General features: G+C 42.5%; 1 protein-coding gene across 4 annotated transcripts in view; it reads left to right on the top strand.

Annotated features, from left to right (window-relative positions):
* Nucleotides 1-3,659: 3,659 nt before the first annotated feature.
* The window catches only part of LOC139763611 (uncharacterized), a 32,345-nt gene continuing 13,055 nt past the window's right edge, over nucleotides 3,660-22,949 (top strand). For 2 of the 4 annotated variants that reach the window (XM_071689832.1, XM_071689831.1), the window contains exons 1-2: nucleotides 3,660-4,292; nucleotides 15,522-15,600. The gene's annotated coding sequence lies outside the window, so the exon portion shown is untranslated. Of the gene's footprint in view, nucleotides 4,293-11,381; nucleotides 11,601-15,521; nucleotides 15,601-22,949 lie in introns of those variants that run through there. The other 2 variants (XM_071689833.1, XM_071689829.1) reach the window with 2 other exon arrangements.

Genomic DNA, 22,949 nt, shown 5'->3' on the forward strand with positions numbered 1-22,949 from the left:
TAGTCGCCTTCTACGACACGCGAGGAATGCGTGGGGAGTATTCTTTCACCCCTATCCCCTGGGATAATATATATATATATACATATATATATATATACATATATATATATATATACACATACACATACATACGCATATACACACACACACACACACACATATACATATATATATAAATATGAAAAATGTAAGAAATAATTTAGAAAACTGAAACTTCTAGCTTGAAATGAAATGAAAAAAATGTTTTTTGGGAGCAGCTGAATGAGTGTTTTAGTGGTTTTGATGCACGAGACCGGGTTATAGTGATGGGTGATTTGAATGCAAAGATGAGTAATGTGGCAGTTGAGGGAATAATTGGTATACATGGGGTGTTCAGTGTTGTAAATGGAAACGATGAAGAGCTTGTAGATTTATGTACTGAAAAAGGACTGGTGATTGGGAATACCTGGTTTAAAAAGCGAGATATACATAAGTATACGTATGTAAGTAGGAGAGATGGCCAGAGAGCGTTATTGGATTACGTGTTAATTGACAGGCGCACGAAAGAGAGACTTTTGGATGTTAATGTGCTGAGAGGTGCAACTGGAGGGATGTCTGATCATTATTTTGTGGAGGCTAAGGTGAAGATTTGTATGGGTTTTCAGAAAAGAAGAGTGAATGTTGGGGTGAAGAGGGTGGTGAGAGTAACTGAGCTTGGGAAGGAGACTTGTGTGAGGAAGTACCAGGAGAGACTGAGTACAGAATGGAAAAAGGTGAGAACAATGGAAGTAAGGGGAGTGGGGGAGGAATGGGATGTATTTAGGGAATCAGTGATGGATTGCGCAAAAGATGCTTGTGGCATGAGAAGAGTGGGAGATGGGTTGATTAGAAAGGGTAGTGAGTGGTGGGATGAAGAAGTAAGATTATTAGTAAAAGAGAAGTGAGAGGCATTTGGACGATTTTTGCAGGGAAAAAATGCAATTGAGTGGGAGATGTATAAAAGAAAGAGACAGGAGGTCAAGAGAAAGGTGCAAGAGGTGAAAAAAAGGGCAAATGAGAGTTGGGGTGAGAGAGTATCATTAAATTTTAGAGAGAATAAAAAGATGTTCTAGAAGGAGATAAATAAAGGGCATAAGACAAGGGAGCAAATGGGAACTTCAGTGAATGGCGCAAATGGGGAGGTGATAACAAGTAGTGGTGATGTGAAAAGGAGATGGAGTGAGTATTTTGAAGGTTTGTTGAATGTGTTTGATGATAGAGTGGCAGATATAGGGTTTTTTGGTCGAGGTGGTGTGCAAAGTGAGAGGGTTAGGGAAAATGATTTGGTAAACAGAGAAGAGGTAGTAAAAGCTTTGCGGAAGATGAAAGCCGGCAAGGCAGCAGGTTTGGATGGTATTGCAGTGGAATTTATTAAAAAAGGGGGTGACTGTATTATTGACTGGTTGGTAAGGTTATTTAATGTATGTATGACTCATGGTGAGGTGCCTGAGGATTGGCGGAATGCGTGCATAGTGCCATTGTACAAAGGCAAAGGGGATAAGAGTGAGTGCTCAAATTACAGAGGTATAAGTTTGTTGAGTATTCCTGGTAAATTATATGGGAGGGTATTGATTGAGAGGGTGAAGGCATGTACAGAGCATCAGATTGGGGAAGAGCAGTGTGGTTTCAGAAGTGGTAGAGGATGTGTGGATCAGGTGTTTGCTTTGAAGAATGTATGTGAGAAATACTTAGAAAAGCAAATGGATTTGTATGTAGCATTTATGGATCTGGAGAAGGCATATGATAGAGTTGATAGAGATGCTCTGTGGAAGGTATTAAGAATATATGGTGTGGGAGGCAAGTTGTTAGAAGCAGTGAAAAACTTTTTATCGAGGATGTAAGGCATGTGTATGTGTAGGAAGAGAGGAAAGTGATTGGTTCTCAGTGAATGTAGGTTTGCGGCAGGGGTGTGTGATGTCTCCATGGTTGTTTAATTTGTTTATGGATGGGGTTGTTAGGGAGGTGAATGCAAGAGTTTTGGAAAGAGGGGCAAGTATGAAGTCTGTTGTGGATGAGAGAGCTTGGGAAGTGAGTCAGTTGTTGTTCGCTGATGATACAGCGCTGGTGACTGATTCATGTGAGAAACTGCAGAAGCTGGTGACTGAGTTTGGTAAAGTGTGTGAAAGAAGAAAGTTAAGAGTAAATGTGAATAAGAGCAAGGTTATTAGGTACAGTATGGTTGAGGGTCAAGTCAATTGAGAGGTAAGTTTGAATGGAGAAAAACTGGAGGAAGTAAAGTGTTTTAGATATCTGGGAGTGGATCTTGCAGCAGATGGAACCATGGAAGCGGAAGTGGATCATATGGTGGGGGAGGGGGCGAAAATTCTGGAAGCCTTGAAGAATGTGTGGAAGTCGAGAACATTATCTCGGAAAGCAAAAATGGGTATGTTTGAAGGAATAGTGGTTCCAACAATGTTGTATGGTTGTGAGGCGTGGGCTATGGATAGAGTTGTGCGAAGGAGGGTGGATGTGCTGGAAATGAGATGTTTGAGGACAATGTGTGGTGTGAGGTGGTTTGATCGAGTAAGTAACGTAAGGGTAAGAGAGATGTGTGGAAATAAAAAGAGCGTGGTTGAGAGAGCAGAAGAGGGTGTTTTGAAATGGTTTTGGCACATGGAGAGAATGAGTGAGGAAAGATTGACCAAGAGGATATATGTGTCAGAGGTGGAGGGAACGAGGAGAAGAGGGAGACCAAATTGGAGGTGGAAAGATGGAGTGAAAAAGATTTTGTGTGATCGGGGCCTGAACATGCAGGAGGGTGAAAGGAGGGCAAGGAATAGAGTGAATTGGAGCGATGTGGTATACCAGGGTTGACGTGCTGTCAGTGGATTGAATCAGGGCATGTGAAGCGTCTGGGGTAAACCATGGAAAGCTGTGTAGGTATGTATATTTGCGTGTGTGGACGTATGTATATACATGTGTATGGGGGTGGGTTGGGCCATTTCTTTCGTCTGTTTCCTTGCGCTACCTCGCAAACGCGGGAGACAGCGACAAAGCAAAAAAAAAAAGTATATATATATATATATATATATATATATATATATATATATACAAGAATGGTTTGGGAATGCCTTGGGGTAAATTTAGGGGCTAGTATGAGAATGAGAGCTCAGGGAGAGGTAGTACTGCTAAAGCAGAGTTGTGGAAATTCACGAAGGAAAAGGAAAAGGAAAGAAAAGAGCTCGAGAATGATGAGTAAAGATGAAAGTGGATTACAAGAGATGGGTGATTGTTACTGCTTATGCACCTAGCCACAAAAGAAGAAAGGTGACAGTTTTGGAAGCAGCTGAGTGAGTATGTCGGCAGCTATTATGCAAGAGGCCAAGTATTAGTGATGGACAATTTTAATAGGAAAGTGAATAATGTGGTGGTTGGAAAGTGAGTAATGTGGTGGTTGACGGTACAATTAGGTCCATTGGGTATCCAGTATGGTTAATGGAAATGTTGAGCAGCTTGTGGACTTATTTGTTGAAATAAGACTGACGATTGGCAATTCCTGGTACAGGTATACCACCAAATTTCTGGCAATTGATGGTTTGGCACCTTTAGTCCGGATAAAATGACTTGGGGAACTTGAAATTACCGCGTCCACCAGACTAGTTTACTGGGCAGCCACAGATGGCGTTGTATGTACGGCGCAATTATTTACATTCTTTACTCTGCACTTGTTGGTGGTGATACCGCAATTCTATGAGATTTTTAGCTTATTTTGCTTAAATTTAACCCTAGCTATGGCTTCCAAGACATATGAGAGTGTCAGCCGTGGTGTCAAACGTAAACACCAGTCCATATCAATCCAAGATAAAGTAGAACTCTTGATAAAAATGGACCGTGTTGTTTTGGTGCGTTAGCTGTGTGACATCTACAGTATTGGTTCATCAACTGTTTATGATATAAAGAAGCAAAGGGAGAAAATATTGAAATTCTATGGAGACAGCGATTCCAAGAAGCAAATGACGATTAGAAAAACTATGAAAGATGGTAAGAGTACTGAGCACGAGCGAGTGATGATGAAATGGTTTCGACAGCGTCAGTGACGGAGTGGAGTTGTCAGGTAGCATGATAATGGACCAGGCTAAGTTATGCCATATAAAACTTACATCACAACATGAGCCTGACTGTAGTGAAGGACGGACTCAAAGATTCAAGAAGCGTCATGGAATTTCCATGAATAAAGTTTGCGAAGAAAAGAGGTCTGCAAACCACGAAGGACTGCCGAGTATGTGGACGAAACTGTGAAACTTGCAGCTGACGAGCACCTCCGTCCTGAGCAGGTGTGTAATGTATTTCATCTATTTATCTAATTTACATTTAATATTTGATGTTTGATGATAGAGTGGCAGATATAGGGTGTTTTGGTCGAGGTGGTGTGCAAAGTGAGAGGGTTAGGGAAAATGATTTGGTAAACAGAGAAGAGGTAGTAAAAGCTTTGCAGAAGATGAAAGCCGGCAAGGCAGCAGGTTTGGATGGTATTGCAGTGGAATTTATTAAAAAAAGGGGGTGACTGTATTGTTGACTGGTTGGTAAGGTTATTTAATGTATGTATGACTCATGGTGAGGTGCCTGAGGATTGGCGGAATGCGTGCATAGTGCCATTGTACAAAGGCAAAGGGGATAAGAGTGAGTGCTCAAATTACAGAGGTATAAGTTTGTTGAGTATTCCTGGTAAATTATATGGGAGGGTATTGATTGAGAGGGTGAAGGCATGTACAGAGCATCAGATTGGGGAAGAGCAGTGTGGTTTCAGAAGTGGTAGAGGATGTGTGGATCAGGTGTTTGCTTTGAAGAATGTATGTGAGAAATACTTAGAAAAGCAAATGGATTTGTATGTAGCATTTATGGATCTGGAGAAGGCATATGATAGAGTTGATAGAGGTGCTCTGTGGAAGGTATTAAGAATATATGGTGTGGGAGGCAAGTTGTTAGAAGCAGTGAAAAGTTTTTATCGAGGATGTAAGGCATGTGTACGTGTAGGAAGAGAGGAAAGTGATTGGTTCTCAGTGAATGTAAGTTTGCGGCAGGGGTGTGTGATGTCTCCATGGTTGTTTAATTTGTTTATGGATGGGATTGTTAGGGAGGTGAATGCAAGAGTTTTGGAAAGAGGGGCAAGTATGAAGTCTGTTGTGGATGAGAGAGCTTGGGAAGTGAGTCAGTTGTTGTTCGCTGATGATACAGCGCTGGTGGCTGATTCGGGTGAGAAACTGCAGAAGCTGGTGACTGAGTTTGGTAAAGTGTGTGAAAGAAGAAAGTTAAAAGTAAACGTGAATAAGAGCAAGGTTATTAGGTACAGTAGGGTTGAGGGTCAAGTCAATTGGGAGGTAAGTTTGAATGGAGAAAAACTGGAGGAAGTGAGGTGTTTTAGATATCTGGGAGTGGATCTGGCAGCGGATGGAACCATGAAAGCGGAAGTGAATCATAGGGTGGGGGAGGGGGCGAAAATCCTGGGAGCCTTGAAGAATGTGTGGAAGTCAAGAACATTATCTCGGAAAGCAAAAATGGGTATGTTTGAAGGAATAGTGGTTCCAACAATGTTGTATGGTTGCGAGGCGTGGGCTATGGATAGAGTTGTACGCAGGAGGGTGGATGTGCTGGAAATGAGATGTTTGAGGACAATGTGTGGTGTGAGGTGGTTTGATCGAGTAAGTAATGTAAGGGTAAGAGAGATGTGTGGAAATAAAAAGAGCATGGTTGAGAGAGCAGAAGAGGGTGTTTTGAAATGGTTTGGGCACATGGAGAGAATGAGTGAGGAAAGATTGACCATGAGGATATATGTGTCGGAGGTGGAGGGAACGAGGAGAAGTGGGAGACCAAATTGGAGGTGGAAAGATGGAGTGAAAAAGATTTTGTGTGATTGGGGCCTGAACATGCAGGAGGGTGAAAGGAGGGCAAGGAATAGAGTGAATTGGATCGATGTGGTATACCGGGGTTGACGTGCTGTCAGTGGATTGAATCAGGGCATGTGAAGCGTCTGGGGTAAACCATGGAAAGTTGTGTGGGGCCTGGATGTGGAAAGGGAGCTGTGGTTTCGGGCATTATTGCATGACAGCTAGAGACTGAGTGTGAATGAATGGGGCCTTTGTTGTCTTTTCCTAGTGCTACCTCGCACACATGAGGGTGGAGGGGGATGGTATTCCATGTGTGGCGAGGTGGCAATGGGAATGAATAAAGGCAGACAGTGTGAATTGTGTGCATGGGTATATATGTATATATGCATGGGTATATATATGTATATATATGTGTACATTGAGATGTATAGGTATATATATTTGCGTGTGTGGACGTGTATGGATATACATTGTGTATGGGGGTGGGTTGGGCCATTTCTTTCGTCTGTTTCCTTGTGCTACCTCGCAAACGCAGGAGACAGCGACAAAGCAAAATAAATATAAATAAATATAAAATATACATTTAATATTTATTTGATATAAATTTCTAGCAGTCCATGGTATACATTAGACACATGGGAGATGTATAATTAGTGGGTTAGAGGTGTGTTGATGAATTATTATTATGTGACCACAGTTGGTCCGGTAAATTGATTTATCCGGCAAGGCTTTGGAAGCAAGAGTGCCGGAAAATCTGTGGTGTACCTGTACATGATGAGATATATGGCAAGCAGAATGGTATAGAAACAAAGGGGCTAGAGCTGAGACATACCTTAACATGTTGATCGTTCAACAGTCTTCCTCAGGATGTAGTGATTCCAGTTTTCGGTGGGATTCTGTTCCCTAGCAAGTGATGGTCACCCGGTCAGACGCCTTGGCGTGTTGCTCTCTGATTAGACTGCTAGTCCTGCTGCCTCCACTCGTTCACAGTGATCACTGCTGCCTGATGTGACCAGCAAATGATATTGTTCTTAATCCCTTCCTGTAGGAAAGTTCTCACACTATCACAAGTGATTGGTCACTTTCTTGTAGTTGCCTTGGCACTGACCATTTAGGCTACTGTCTACCCCTCTGTAGCCCTCTCCAGACTCCCGGCCACTGTCTACCCCTCTGTAGCCCTCTCCAGACTCCCGGCCACTGTCTACCCCTTTGCAGCCCTCTCCAGACTCCCGGCCACTGTCTACCTCTCTGTAGCCCTCTAAATACTTCCAGCCACCCTCTACCCCTCTGTAGCCCTCTCCAGACTCCCGGTCACTGTCTACCGATCTGAAGCCCTTTCCAGACTCCTGGATACCATTTACACCTCTGTAGCCTTCTCCAGACTCCCGGACACTGTATATCTCTCTGCAGCCCTCTCCAAAATCCTGGCCACTGTCTACCCCTCTGTAGCCCTCTCCAGGCTGGTGGCTACTGTTTACCCCTTTGTAGCCCTCTCCAGACCCCTGACAACTATCTACCCATCTGTAGCCCTCTTTAGACTCCTGGCCACTCTGTACCCCTCTAAAGCCCTCTCTAGACTCCAGGCCATTGTCTACCCCTCTGGAGCCCTCTCCAGACTCCCGGCTACTCTCTACCCCTCTCCAGACTCCCAGCCACCGTCTACCCCTCTATCCCTTTCCAGACTCCCCATCACTGTCTACCCCTCTGCAGTCCTTCCCAGGCTTCTAGCCACTGTCTACCCCTCTGTAGCCTTCCCAGACTACCGGCCACTATCTATCCCTCTGTAGCCCTATACAGACCCCCGGCCACTGTCTACCCTTATGCATATCTCTCCAGAATCCCGCCCACTCTCTACCTCTCTGTAGCCCTTTCTAGACTCCCTGCTACTGTCTACCCCTCTACAGCCCTCTCCAGACTCCCAGTACAGACTCCCCTATGTAGCCCTCATCAGACTCCCGGCCACTGTCTACCCCTCTGCCGTTCTCTCCAGACTCCCGGCCATTGTCCACCCCTCTGCAGCCCTCTCCAGACTCCTGGCCCTTGTTTAACCCTCAGCAGCCCTCTCCAGACTCATGGCCACTGTCTACCCCTCTGTAGCCCTCTCCAGACTCCTGGTTACTGTATATCCCTCTGGAGCCCTCTCCAGACTCCTGGCTACTCTCTACCCCTCTCCAGACTCCTGGCCCCGGCCACTGTCTACTCCTCTTTACCCCTTCCCGGCCTCCTGACCACTGTCTACCCATCTGCAGCCCTCTCCAGACTCCTGACCACTGTCTACCCCTCTGCAGCCCTCTCCATACTCCGAGCCACTTTCTACCCCTCTGTAGCCCTCTCCAGACTCCCGGCCACTGTCTACCCCTCTCCAGCCCTCTCTAGACTGCCGGCCACTGTCTACCCCTCTTTAGCCCTCTCCAGACCCCTGACCACTGTCTACCCATCTGCAGCCCTCTCCAGACTACCGGCCTCTATCTATCCCTCTGTAGCCCTCTACAGACCCCCGGACACTGTGTACCCTTATGTAGACCTCTCCAGGATCCCTCCCACTCTCCACCCCTCTGTAGCCCTTTCCAGACTCGCGGCCACTTTCTACACCTCTGTAGCCTGCTCCAGACTCCTGGTTACTATCTATCCCTCTGCAGCCCTCCCCAGACTCCCGGCTTCTTTCTAGACCTCTCCAGCCCTCCCCAGACTCCCGAGCACTCTCTACCCCTCTGCAGCCCTTTCAAGACTCCCAGCCACTTTTTTCCCCTCTGTAGCCCTCTCCAAACTTCCGGCCATTGTCTACCCCTCTGCAGTCCTCTCCAGACTTCCGTCCATTGTCTACCCCTCTGTAGCCCCCCCCCCAACTCCCGGCCACTATCTATCCCTCCATAGCCCTCTTCAGACTCCCGGCCACTGTGTACACTTATGCACCCCCTCTCCAGACTCCCAATCACTGTCTATCCCTCTGTAGCCCTCTCCAGACTCCCAGCCAATATCTACCCCTCTGGAGCCCTCTTCAGACTCGTGACATCTGTCTACCCCTCTGCAGCCCTCTCCAGACTGCCGGCCACTGTCTACCCCTCTGCAGCCCTCTCCAGTCTCCCAGACACTGTCTCCCCCTCTGCATCCCTCTCCAAATTCCTGGTCACTGTCTACCCCTCTGCAGCCCTCTCCAGACTGCCGGCCACTGTCTACCCCTCTGCAGCTCTCTCCAGACTCCCGGCCACTGTCTACCCCTCTGTAGCCTTCTTCAGACTCCTGTCAATTGTCTACCCCTCTGTAGCCCTCTCCAGACTCCCGGCCACTGTCTACCCCTCTGCAGCTCTCTCCAGACTCCCGGCCACTGTCTACCCCTCTGCAGCCCTCTCCAGACTCCCGGCCACTGTCTACCTCTCTGCTGCTCTCTTCAGGCTCCTGGCCATTGTTTACCCCTCTGTAGCCCTCTCCAGACTCCTGGCACTGTCTAACCCTCTACAGCCCTCTTCAGACTCCTGACTACTGTCTGCCTCCGTGGAGTCTTCCTGTGACTTTCTCTCCATAACAGTATCATCCTCAGGTGATGATTGATAACTTGTGACAATATATGCAGTTTTCTGTTACATCAGTTTTCTGCAACATAGACGTCTTCACCTCAGACAACCTCGATAAAACCTTTCATGCTTTTTGATCAAACTCATCTTGAGGAATTCTTTCACAGCATTTTGCATCAGAATTCTTTACACAAAACATATTATCATCTTAGAACTCTTCTTTATTATAATCAAGCTTAACTTCCCTTGATTCTGTTACTAAACTTGTATTACCATAACTTCTACTCGTGTCCACATCTATCTTTGTTTAATTCAACCTTCTATCTGTCTTTGTCCTTATTCATGCAAATATCCCACTGGATCATGCCCTTATTCATGCAAATATCCCAATGGATCATGTCCTTATTCATGCAAATATCCCACTGGATTATGTCCTTATTCATGCAAATATCCCACTGGATCATGTCCTTATTCATGCAAATATCCCACTGGATCATGTCGTTATTCATGCAAATATCCCAATGGATCATGTCCTTATTCATGCAAATATCCCACTGGATTATGTCCTTATTCATGCAAATATCCCACTGGATCATGTCGTTATTCATGCAAATATCCCACTGGATCATGTCGTTATTCATGCAAATATCCCACTGGATTATGTCCTTATTCATGCAAATATCCCACTGGATTATGTCCTTATTCATGCAAATATCCCACTGGATCATGTCGTTATTCATGCAAATATCCCACTGGATCATGTCCTTATTCATGCAAATATCCCACTGGATCATGTCCTTATTCATGCAAATATCCCACTGGATTATGTCCTTATTCATGCAAATATCCCACTGGATCATGTCCTTATTCATGCAAATATCCCACTGGATCATGTCCTTATTCATGCAAATATCCCACTGGATCATGTCCTTATTCATGCAAATATCCCTCAGTGAATTGCATATGATTCTGGAATCTGGCCATTAGTCCACTTATTGACTCGCCTTACCACTGAAGTAAGAAATTTAAGTCAAAAATAGATTGATGAGGGTTTTCATTACTTATATTCATTGATGAGGGTTTTCATTAATAATATTTATTGATTATGTTAATTATCTTGCCAATGACATAGTCTAAGATGACAACATGATGACCACACAGACTGATACATAGAAAACCTTTAGGTGGTATTGTCTGCAAACAATGGCTGGCATCCCACTACAGTTGTTAATGGCAGCATATTTCCTCACAAGGGGGAAGCAAGCCATTCAAGCAGGATAAGATATTTGCCTCAGCCACAGTGATCAGAGAAAAAGTGACGTTTACTTCTCAGATTTAGTGAATGGAATAAAGAAGTGAACATGACCATATCATCAAGGAAGGTTCCATAACTCGGTCTTCTCCTGGACACACTTTATCTCAAAGAAATTTGGTGACAAAGTGATAAATGGAGGGAGATGCTGCTGCTGCTTCAGGCTGGTCTGCTGGATGACACTGCCCACTCGAGAAGAAAAGGCCAATGGATACCAGTTTGTAGTCCTCAGCTTGGGTCAGTGAAGTACACATATGAAATATCGAATTGGATGATACATTATAGCTGAATGTCCCTGAAATATGACTAGGAAAGGGGGATTAAAAATAACCACTATAAACCATACTGATCTTTATGAAGACACTAATAAACTTCCACATGTAATCATTTAAAGATAAAACTGTCACGTTAAGTTCTGTGTCACAAGTAACACTTTGCTCTATGTCTCATTGCGATTGATTGGATATCTCGTCTTATTTGCTGCCTCCAGATGCCCGCCGGGTATAATATATTGCTACTGGAAATATTTGTGTGCTGTTGTTAGATGCGCTGTCTATTTGAGCGTTGATCAATAAATACGCTGGATATGTTTGTGTGTCACTTGCTAGATACGCTGGATATGTTTGTGTGTCACATGTAGATACCCTGGATATGTTTGTGTTACTTGCTAGATTCGCTGGATATGTTTGTGTGTCACTTGATAAATACGCTGGATATGTTTATGTGTCAATTGTTTAATACGCTGAATATGTTTGTGTGACACTTCCCATACGCGCTAGATATGTTTGTATGTTATTTGCTTGATACGCTGGACGGATGTATCCAGCGCTGGATATGTTTGAGTGTTGCTGCAGTTGTACGCTGGCCTAACAACAACCTCCTGATGTTGTTGAGTCTATGGACTGCTTTTCGCCTGTTGCATTATACATAAAGGTATACTATACAATCGTTGTAACATTCTGGAAAGTTGAAATAATCCGAAAATTAGTAGTGTAAGTCTAGTTTGTTGAGCATCGCTGATAGTTTTGGTCTGCTTTGAGAATAGCTGTTGTGGAGCGTGATCTGGATCATTACAATTTAACAATGTTTGAAAACGATTATAGGAATGGTGGTAACAGTCTGCTTAAGCTCCGTTATTAGTGGAGGATAATGAGTGACTTTGTTCTGCCATGCCGGTGATGGGTATAGGGAATGCGGTAACTTGCCTTGCATGATTTTTAGCATTATATTTTGTAGGGCGGTATTGATTAAGATAGTAGTGTTGATAATTATGTACTGCAGGAAAAATATAGGACTGATTAACATAAAAGTAATGATCACAAGCACCCATAATTCATAATGTAGTAGACAAAATAACAGAAGATATATGTTAACAATTTTTTTCTACTACTTATGAATGCATGGCCATTTACTGTCATGTTTTATCATTATTTTTATTATTTTATCATATTTAGTTGCTGTTTCCTGTGTTAGCACGGTAGTGCAAGGAAACAAACGAGGAATGGCCGAAACCACCCATATACACATGTATGTACATGAATACCCACACATGCTCATATACATACATACACATACACAGACATATACATATATACATGTATATATCCATACTTGCTTCCTTCATCCATTCTCGTCACCACCCCGCCACACACGAAATAGCATACCCCGCTCCAGCGAGGCAGCGCTGAGAACAGACAAAAATGCCACTTTTGTTCACACTCAGTCTCTAGCTGTCATATGTAATGTACCGAAACCACAGCTCCCTTTCCACATCCAGGCCCCACAGACCTTTCCATAGTTTACCCCAGACACTTCACATGCCCTGGTTCAATCCACTGACAGCATGTCAACCCTGATATACCACATCAATCCAATTCACTATTCCTTGCATGCCTTTCACCCTCCTGTATGTTCAGGCCCCGATCACTCAAAATCTTCTTCACTCCATTCCTCCAACTCCAATTTGGTCTCCTGCTTCTTCTTGTTCCCTCCACCTCTGACACATGTATCCTCTTTGTCAATCTTTCCTCTCTCATTCTCTCCATGTATCTTAACCTTTTCAATACACCCTTTTCTGCTTTTCAACCACACTATTTTTATTACCATACATTTCTCTTACCCTTCCATTATTTACTCGATGAAACCACCTTACACTCATATTGTCCTCAGACATTTTATTTCCAACACATCCACCCTCCTCCACAAAACCCTATCTATAGCCCATGCCTTGCAGTTATATAACATTGTTGTAACCTTTATTCCCTCACACATACCCATTTTTGCTGTCCGAGATAACACTCTCGCCTTCCACACACCCATTTTTGCTGTCCGAGATAACACTCTCGCCTTCCACACATTCGTCAACACTCCCAGATTCTTGGCTCCCTCCTCCATCCTGTGACTCTTTTCCGCTTCCATGGTTCCATCCGCTGCTAAGTCCACTCCCAGATATCTGTAACACTTAACTTCCTCCAATTTTCCTACATTCAAACCTACCTCCCAATTAACTTGTCCCTCAACCCCACTGAACCTAATAACATTTACCTAAACTTTCTTCTTTCACACACTTTACCAAACTCAGTCACCAGCTTCTGCAGTTTCTCACCCGAATCAGCCACTAGCACTGTATCATCAGCGAACAACAACTAACTCACTTCCCAAGCCCTCTCATCCAGAACAGACTGTATACTTGCCCCTCTCTCCAAAACTCTTTCATTCACCTCCCTAACCACCCCATCCATAAACAAATTTAACAACTATGGAGACATCACGCACCCCTGCCACGAACCGACATTCATATACATGGTATTCAATCATGAGTGTTTGTATATACAGGACTTAGCACTGTTCATTATGCCTTATGTTCTCTTATTGTCATATCTTCCTTTGAAATTATGAATGATTTTGGCACATACATATTTCAGTAATGAATTCCACATTTCAGATACCCTGTTTGGGAAGCAGAATCTGCTAACATTCTTCTTCCTGCTTTATATAATTTACAGCTGTGACCTCTTGCTGTCCTGTTCATAGATATTATGTACTGCTTTTTATATATTTATTCAGGTCCTTCCTTCCATTTAAGCATTATAAACATGTCATCTTTTAATGTTCATTCTTCTAAGGTATTGGAGATTCAGTTTTTTGTCTTTCCTCACACTATAACTGATTTTTATAATCTGCTTTTCTTGATTTTTGTCAATGACTTACTTGAAGGATGAACTCTTTCCTAAATGAGTTTAGAGATGATGCTAAGGTAGGGAGAATGGTATCAGCTTAAAGGAGACTGGGACAAACTTCAGAAGTTGATATGAAACATGGTTAAGGAAATTTAGCTTAAGTAAATGTAAAATAATGATGATGGGACATAGTGAAGAAGCCTCAATGTTAAGAACATTTACTCATAATTACCCCAGAACCAACTTCTATGACAGAGTCCTGGTGTTGCCCAGGACCTTTCTAAAGGATTCTTCAGTCAAAGGCTGCACTGTTTTCAGCTGCAGAAAAATTTAGATATCTTTAGAGTGAGAAGTTCTTTGACAAGACTATACTGCCAGTGATACAGCCCTGCCAAAAGAGATTTTTCACTCACAGTGTAACCTTGAGCAGGCACAGTCTGGTAATACCTATGGATATTGTCTGCCTTTGAAAGAGTTGCAGGAATCAGTTTAAGAAAGACTTTGGAAAAGGAGACAGTGTATCCACATCAGGAGATTAGTAAAGAATACAATAAGTCTCTTGACATTTATTAAAACAGCATTCAGTTTTGTAGATGACAAAATATTCAGCAAGTAGTTCATCTTCTACAGTAAGACAAATCTAGAATACGTTATTTCATTGTACTTTTAAAAACACAAAGAATTAATAGAAAAGATTCAGAGGAGGGCAACAAAGATGACACTAGAATAGAGAGATGAGTTAGAAGGAAAGGATATAGGCCTTAAATTTGTCCACCATGAAAGAAAGAAGAGTAAGGGTGGCTTGATCACAACCCTTAAGTTTTCAGAGCTATATGATGTTGACTGTGATAAATTTTTTGTCATGCAAGAATAGAACAACCAGACAGCATTGCATGAAATTAAGCAGGAATATTTTTAGGAGAGACATTGTGAGAATGGACAGTATACAGAAGTTTAAGAAGTTATATGGTGGTTTTTGAAGTGAGGGAAGTGAAGTGGATGGTACTGTCTGCATAGATATATGAAAAAAATTCAAAAGCCTAAGAACTGTCAAATTCTGTGCAGACAAGGGAAAAGATGAAGTGCAGTACCAAAAGGTACTTGATAATGAAATTAGACATCTAGAGGGAAAGCAGAACTATGTGAAGGTTAATGTGGGGTTTGAAAATGCATTACAGGTCACCAAATGGGTTATAGTGTGAATTTGACCAAAGAAAACCAATGATTAGAAGAGAGAGAGAGAAACCCCTCCTTTAGTACCTTTGGCAGAGACAAAGCTATGTACAGCTATGATTTGTACATTCATATGTGATGGAAGCCTTTCCAAGAATTATGTATTTTTTTTCAGTCTTAAGGTAATAACGTTTGTTTAGGAGGAACTTTTTCAGAAGCACATTATTACTGTGGTAATGCTCTGCATTGTGAAACCATAGAACATGATGAAAAGCTGTGGACATTGTTTATTACATTATTCATTTAAATGTACACAGAATTGTTTTTTTTGTTGTGTTACTTTCTCTTCAAGCAAGTGCCACTTTATCATGACTTTAGAAGATAATGTATAATATGTTTTGTCTTTTATTGTAAAGCATTATGAATGTTGAGGTATAGTATTCAGTTAATACGTGCAATTATGAAAAAATACTTTTTGATGTAATAACATTGCTTTTTTCAGATACTGAGTGGCATTACATCTCATGTGGTAGCTATCTACTTTCACAGCCTTGAAGATACTTTTATCACCCTGTGGACAGGTAGGGTTAATGTGGCATATATTGCAGTGGTATGTATGTGGGGCTTCTCACTTTTCATCTCAAAAGTCGTAGACAAGTTAACTCACCTTATATGGCTGGTACCACCTTACAGTAAGTAGAAGACAGCCAAAGGATCTCACTGGTAGTGTTAGGTATACAAAGATGAATATTTTCAGAAAAACTGTCTACCCAGTTTTCCTTCTAGTCCAGGACTGAGTTCACTTTCTTGTAGAACTCAAGGAAGTTAGTTACACATGACTCCCTACCCCTAAAACCATGCAATCTTTCACTCAGGAAGTTTCTCCTTGGAAAGTCATCCACTTACTTCTTGCACACCTCAGTCGTTAGTGAGATCTGTCTGTAGTTTAAAACATGTTCCTTGTCTTCTTTCTTCTGTATAGGTACTATATTTGTCCTTTTCCATTCTTGTGGTACTTTGCCTCTCCTTCTCTCCATTGACATCTTGAACAATAATTCAAGTGGTCTATTTAGGGTATCTGCTCACATCTTTAACACTTGATGAAATTTTCATCAGGACCATCTCTATCTTTGTCACTGCACATCTCGGAGCTCCTTTGCTTTACACACAGGATTACAAAGGAATTGAAATAGTAACAAACCACTGGGTCCTTTCAAGGCTATTTGTGATGGTGGAAGATATCAGAAACTCACAGAATAGTGTGCTAAATTTAGAATGCATACATAGAATGAAAAGAGAATAACTTGCAAATTATCATTTGACTATGCAGGTTCAAATAATAATTCGTGAACTTGAAGTGAAATGTTTATCAAGTCTATTCTTGAATGTAACTATGGTGCTGCTTTCAACAACTCTACTTGGCAAGTCATTCCATGTGTTAACAATCCTGTTGGGATAAAAGTACCTTGCTCCTTTCAAGGTAAATTGGTTGCCCATGAGTTTGTATCCATTTCATCTTTTACTAACCACTCCTTCCTGTTTCTTAATATTCCTCAGTATTTGTGGTTTTAGGTACCCATACCTGTCCTTCATTGTAAATTTCTTAGAACCTCTCACCCTAAAGTTCTGGTTCCTGGTTACTGATCTCTGTCCTAATCTGTGTTACCGTAAATGGTACTGAGGTTTGTGTAGTTTCCATGATTATGTATCCTCTGTATGTTCTGTTTCACCACTGTTCTTTATATGTCTTCTTTTACCACATAGTCAACTTGAGCATTACATGATAACTCCGTCCTCCTGATGTATCATTCGTAATACTTTCAATATCTATAAGTGAAGGTAAGATCTAGCAATGATGCTGTGTTGAAGGCACCAGTCACAGACAAAAGTCCACATCAAGGCAGGGCCTCAATTGAAATCAGAGAGAATTATGAGATGGAATAAGAAAGAAGGGGAAAGTATTTAAGATTTTTGGAGGAAGTGAAGACTGTCTTTTAAAATGTGCAAGAGAAGGTACAGAGTTCCAAAGCTTTGATATATTGGGGAAGAAGCAGTTGTCAAAACGGCCCAACCTTGAGTTGTCAGTAGCCACACAGGAATCATTTGATGGAGCAGCTTGCTGAGTATTGCATGGTGTAGCTAGTGGTGTGGGAACATAAGAAGCCAGCTCTTGGGAGCAAAAACCAAAGTAATACCTATAGAAGAGGGGAAAATGAACCAACATTGTGGTGTAGGGCAAGAGGGATAAGTTTAGAAGTTAGCCTGGGATTGTTGATAAGTCGGACTTCTTTTGACTATATCAAGAAAGGATGTAGAGCTAGAACCACCCCAGGAGTGGGAGTAGTACTCCATCCAAGGACAAATCAATGCTTTCTATAATTGGAGCAACTGTTGAGAAGAAAAGAAGTTTCGATATCTGAACAGGACACCCAGTTTCTTAGACACAGATTAAGCTATTCCTGTAATATGGGGTTTCCCAAGAAAGAATAGATGTTACATTAATACCAGATATGTTCATTGAATCAAAAGTTGGAATTACAGAACCATCAAAGGAGAGATGAGAGCTGCAAGGAGTTTTCGATCGAGAGATGGGTCAAAACTGGTCTTGGGAGCATTAAACTTTACAAGATTTTATCTATCCTACTGAGATATCCTGTCCAAGTCTGAGTTTATCGAGGAAGCTTTGTGAGGGCGAGAAGCAAATCAAGTGAGAGAAGATGGAGCAGAATTAATGGATGTGGATGAATCCAGGGTTGAGTCATCAGCATAAGAGTGCATTAGATTACTTATGGAGGAGAGGAAATCGCTGAATGACAGGAGAAAAAGTGTAGGAACGGGACAGAACCTTGAGGGACCCTGCTATTGATGGAGAAATGGGGGGAGGCTGATCCTTCAACAACCACAGAGAGAGATCAGCCGGAAAGAAAGCTTGATATAGAGCTAAGTGAGGGAGGGAAGTCAAAAGAGGGGGGGTTAGAGATGAGACCCTGATGCTACACCCTGTCTGAAGCTTCGAGATATGTCAAGGGTAACTACTCATGACTCTCCAAAATCTTTCAGGGATGGGTACCATACATTAGTAAGATAGGAAAGAATATCATCAGTGGGTCTTTCCTTATGGAAGCCATGCTGGTGATCAGAGAGAAGACTGATTTTTGAAGTGTTTAAGGATATGGGAGTTGAGGATGGAATCAAAGACTTCGGAAATGGTAGATGTCAAAACAATAGGACAGTAGTTAAAGGGGTCAGAACAGTCACCCTTCTTAGGGATGGGATGTATCAATGCTTGCTTTCAAGGAAAAGGAAAAGTTTTGGTTTTTAAACAGAAATGGAACAGATGAGCAAGCACAGATGGAAGTTCAGAGGCACACTCTTTCAGGATATGGGAATGGATGCCATAAGGACCATAAGCCTTGCTTGTGTCCCAAGAAAGAAGTGCTTTTTAGACAGTCTGAAAAGAGATTACAGGAAGAGGCATAGGACTAGTAAGAGGAGTTTCATGGAGTGAAGGAATGATAGGCATCCAAAGTAGAGTTATAGGAGAAATGGGAAGCTAAGAAAGTTGCTTTGTCCACAGGAGACACAACTATAGTTCCGTCAGAACGGAAAATTGAAGTAAAGGTATAGCGACAGAAGTTGTTAGAGATGCCCTTAGATGCCTTGTGCTCCCTGTCTTGTTAGTACTGGAAATCCTCCCCTCCTTGTATTTTTTTTTAACTTTCTAAAATGGGAAACAGAAGAAGGAGTCACGCGGGGAGTGCTCATCCTCCTCGAAGGCTCAGATTGGGGTGCCTAAATGTGTGTGGATGTAACCAAGATGTGAAAAAAGGAGAGATAGGTAGTATGTTTGAGGAAAGGAACCTGGATGTTTTGGCTCTGAGTGAAACGAAGCTCAAGGGTAAAGGGGAAGAGTGGTTTGGGAATGTCTTGGGAGTAAAGTCAGGGGTTAGTGGTAGGACAAGAGCAAGGGAAGGAGTAGCAGTACTCCTGAAACAGGAGTTGTGGGAGTATGTGATAGAATGTAAGAAAGTAAATTCTCGATTAATATGGGTAAAACTGAAAGTTGATGGAGAGAGATGGGTGATTATTGGTGCATATGCACCTGGGCATGAGAAGAAAGATCATGAGAGGCAAGTGTTTTGGGAGCAGCTGAATGTGTTAGTGGTTTTGATGCACGAGACCGGGTTATAGTGATGGGTGATTTGAATGCAAAGGTGAGTAATGTGGCAGTTGAGGGAATAATTGGTATACATGGGGTGTTCAGTGTTGTAAATGGAAATGGTGAAGAGCTTGTAAATTTATGTGCTGAAAAAGGACTGATGATTGGGAATACCTGGTTTAAAAAGTGAGATATACATAAGTATACTTATGTAAGTGGGAGAGATGGCCAGAGAGCGTTATTGGATTACGTGTTAATTGACAGGCGCGCGAAAGAGAGACTTTTGGATGTTAATGTGCTGAGAGGTGCAACTGGAGGGATGTCTGATCATTATCTTGTGGAGGCTAAGGTGAAGATTTGTATGGGTTTTCAGAAAAGAAGAGTGAATGTTGGGGTGAAGAGGGTGGTGAGAGTAAGTGAGCTTGGGAAGGAGACTTGTGTGAGGAAGTACCAGGAGAGACTGAGAACAGAATGGAAAAAGGTGAGAACAATGGAAGTAAGGGGAGTGGGGGAGGAATGGGATGTATTTAGGGAATCAGTGATGGATTGCGCAAAAGATGCTTGTGGCATGAGAAGAGTGGGAGGTGGGTTGATTAGAAAGGGTAGTGAGTGGTGGGATGAAGAAGTAAGAGTATTAGTGAAAGAGAAGAGAGAGGCATTTGGACGATTTTTGCAGGGAAAAAATGCAATTGAGTGGGAGATGTATAAAAGAAAGAGACAGGAGGTCAAGAGAAAGGTGCAAGAGGTGAAAAAAGGGCAAATGAGAGTTGGGGTGAGAGAGTATCATTAAATTTTAGGGAGAATAAAAAGATGTTCTGGAAGGAGGTAAATAAAGTGCGTAAGACAAGGGAGCAAATGGGAACTTCAGCGAAGGGCGCAAATGGGGAGGTGATAACAAGTAGTGGTGATGTGAGAAGGAGATGGAGTGAGTATTTTGAAGGTTTGTTGAATGTGTTTGATGATAGAGTGGCAGATATAGGGTGTTTTGGTCGAGGTGGTGTGCAAAGTGAGAGGGTTACGGAAAATGATTTGGTAAACAGAGAAGAGGTAGTAAAAGCTTTGCGGAAGATGAAAGCCGGCAAGGCAGCAGGTTTGGATGGTATTGCAGTGGAATTTATTAAAAAAGGGGGTGACTGTATTGTTGACTGGTTGGTAAGGTTATTTAATGTATGTATGACTCATGGTGTGGTGCCTGAGGATTGGCGGAATGCGTGCATAGTGCCATTGTACAAAGGCAAAGGGGATAAGAGTGAGTGCTCAAATTACAGAGGTATAAGTTTGTTGAGTATTCCTGGTAAATTATATGGGAGGGTATTGATTGAGAGGGTGAAGGCATGTACAGAGCATCAGATTGGGGAAGAGCAGTGTGGTTTCAGAAGTGGTAGAGGATGTGTGGATCAGGTGTTTGCTTTGAAGAATGTATGTGAGAAATACTTAGAAAAGCAAATGGATTTGTATGTAGCATTTATGGATCTGGAGAAGGCATATGATAGAGTTGATAGAGATGCTCTGTGGAAGGTATTAAGAATATATGGTGTGGGAGGCAAGTTGTTAGAAGCAGTGAAAAGTTTTTATCGAGGATGTAAGGCATGTGTACGTGTAGGAAGAGAGGAAAGTGATTGGTTCTCAGTGAATGTAGGTTTGCGGCAGGGGTGTGTGATGTCTCCATGGTTGTTTAATTTGTTTATGGATGGGGTTGTTAGGGAGGTGAATGCAAGAGTTTTGGAAAGAGGGGCAAGTATGAAGTCTGTTGGGGATGAGAGAGCTTGGGAAGTGAGTCAGTTGTTGTTCGCTGATGATACAGCGCTGGTGGCTGATTCATGTGAGAAACTGCAGAAGCTGGTGACTGAGTTTGGTAAAGTGTGTGGAAGAAGAAAGTTAAGAGTAAATGTGAATAAGAGCAAGGTTATTAGGTACAGTAGGGTTGAGGGTCAAGTCAATTGGGAGGTGAGTTTGAATGGAGAAAAACTGGAGGAAGTGAAGTGTTTTAGATATCTGGGAGTGGATCTGGCAGCGGATGGAACCATGGAAGCGGAAGTGGATCATAGGGTGAGGGAGGGGGTGAAAATTCTGGGAGCCTTGAAGAATGTGTAGAAGTCGAGATCATTATCTCAGAAAGCAAAAATGGGTATGTTTGAAGGAATAGTGGTTCCAACAATGTTGTATGGTTGCGAGGCGTGGGCTATGGATAGAGTTGTGCCCAGGAGGATGGATGTGCTGGAAATGAGATGTTTGAGGACAATGTGTGGTGTGAGGTGGTTTGATCGAGTAAGTAACGTAAGGGTAAGAGAGATGTGTGGAAATAAAAAGAGCGTGGTTGAGAGAGCAGAAGAGGGTGTTTTGAAATGGTTTGGGCACATGGAGAGAATGAGTGAGGAAAGATTGACCAAGAGGATATATGTGTCGGAGGTGGAGGGAACGACGAGAAGAGGGAGACCAAATTGGAAGTGGAAAGATGGAGTGAAAAAGATTTTGTGTGATCGGGGCCTGAACATGCAGGAGGGTGAAAGGAGGGCAAGGAATAGAGTGAATTGGAGCGATGTGGTATACCGGGGTTGACGTGCAGTCAGTGGATTGAATCAAGGCATGTGAAGTGTCTGGGGTAAACCATGGAAAGCTGTGTAGGTATGTATATTTGCGTGTGTGGACGTATGTATATACATGTGTATGGGGGTGGGTTGGGCCATTTCTTTCGTCTGTTTCCTTGCGCTACCTCGCAAATGCGGGAGACAGCGGCAAAAAAAAAAAAAAAAAAAAAACTAAAAACTTACATCTTCATGACTCCCAATCACCGCTATCAGTACTTTACCTTTTTTAAGAAGAGAGTGTTTCACTGCTTCATGTACTATTCTGTTTGTTCCTTCATTGTTATCATTTTCTACTTGTTCCAGATCATTGCAGTTCTTTGGAGTTTTATATGATATTAGCACCACTATGCTCTTCTTCCTTACATTTACATTTACCATTATGTATTGTCTATATGGGCCATCTTCCATTGTTTTTTGAAACTTCAGACTATGTTTTATGAAGAGGGCTAACTTTGGAGTTTTTTGCTTCGAACACAATGAGTTTCTTATTGGTCAAGTCCTCAGACTGACTCCAGCTCAGCCACATCTTCCCTGATTTCTTCAAAGCCAACAAAGCCAACATTGTTGGCGAGTCACACTTGTGTGCTAGATCTGGGGCATTCTTTTTGTTTGCTTAAATCCAATGAAACCATGTATACACTCAGGCTATAGCTTTTCCCAAACATCATTCACTGTTGTAGGATTACCAGCCTATACTGACATAGCATTGTTGTCAGTAGTATTTATGTTGTTCTGCTTCTTCTACTGCTCCCTGATTAGAAGGCTTGACCTCCCCATCTGTACTTCTGAAAAATTGGCAGCATGTACTCCTCAGGTGGTATGCCTTTAAGATATGAATTAAACCCTGATCCACAGGCTGAAACAAAAATGTGGTGTCTTTATGGGGGAACTTCACTCTAACGTTTAAATTCACATCAGTCAGGTAGTGAGGATGGCCTGGTTCGCTGTCAAGAATAAGCAGTGTTTTATTGGTTGAATTTTTACTGGTAAAATAGCATTCTACACCTGGAGAGGAGGCATTAAACCATTCATTAGAAATAATTTGGGTAACCCAAGCCTTGTGGTTAGAATATCAGATCACAGGTAATTCCAACTTTTTATAGCCCTTCACAGCCCAAGGATATTCTGAAGGAGACACTAGCAAGGAATTAGTATTAACTTCCCCCTCAGCATTTCCTACCAC

This window comes from Panulirus ornatus, chromosome 47 (genome assembly GCF_036320965.1).
Source record: "Panulirus ornatus isolate Po-2019 chromosome 47, ASM3632096v1, whole genome shotgun sequence".
NCBI lineage: Eukaryota > Metazoa > Arthropoda > Malacostraca > Decapoda > Palinuridae > Panulirus > Panulirus ornatus.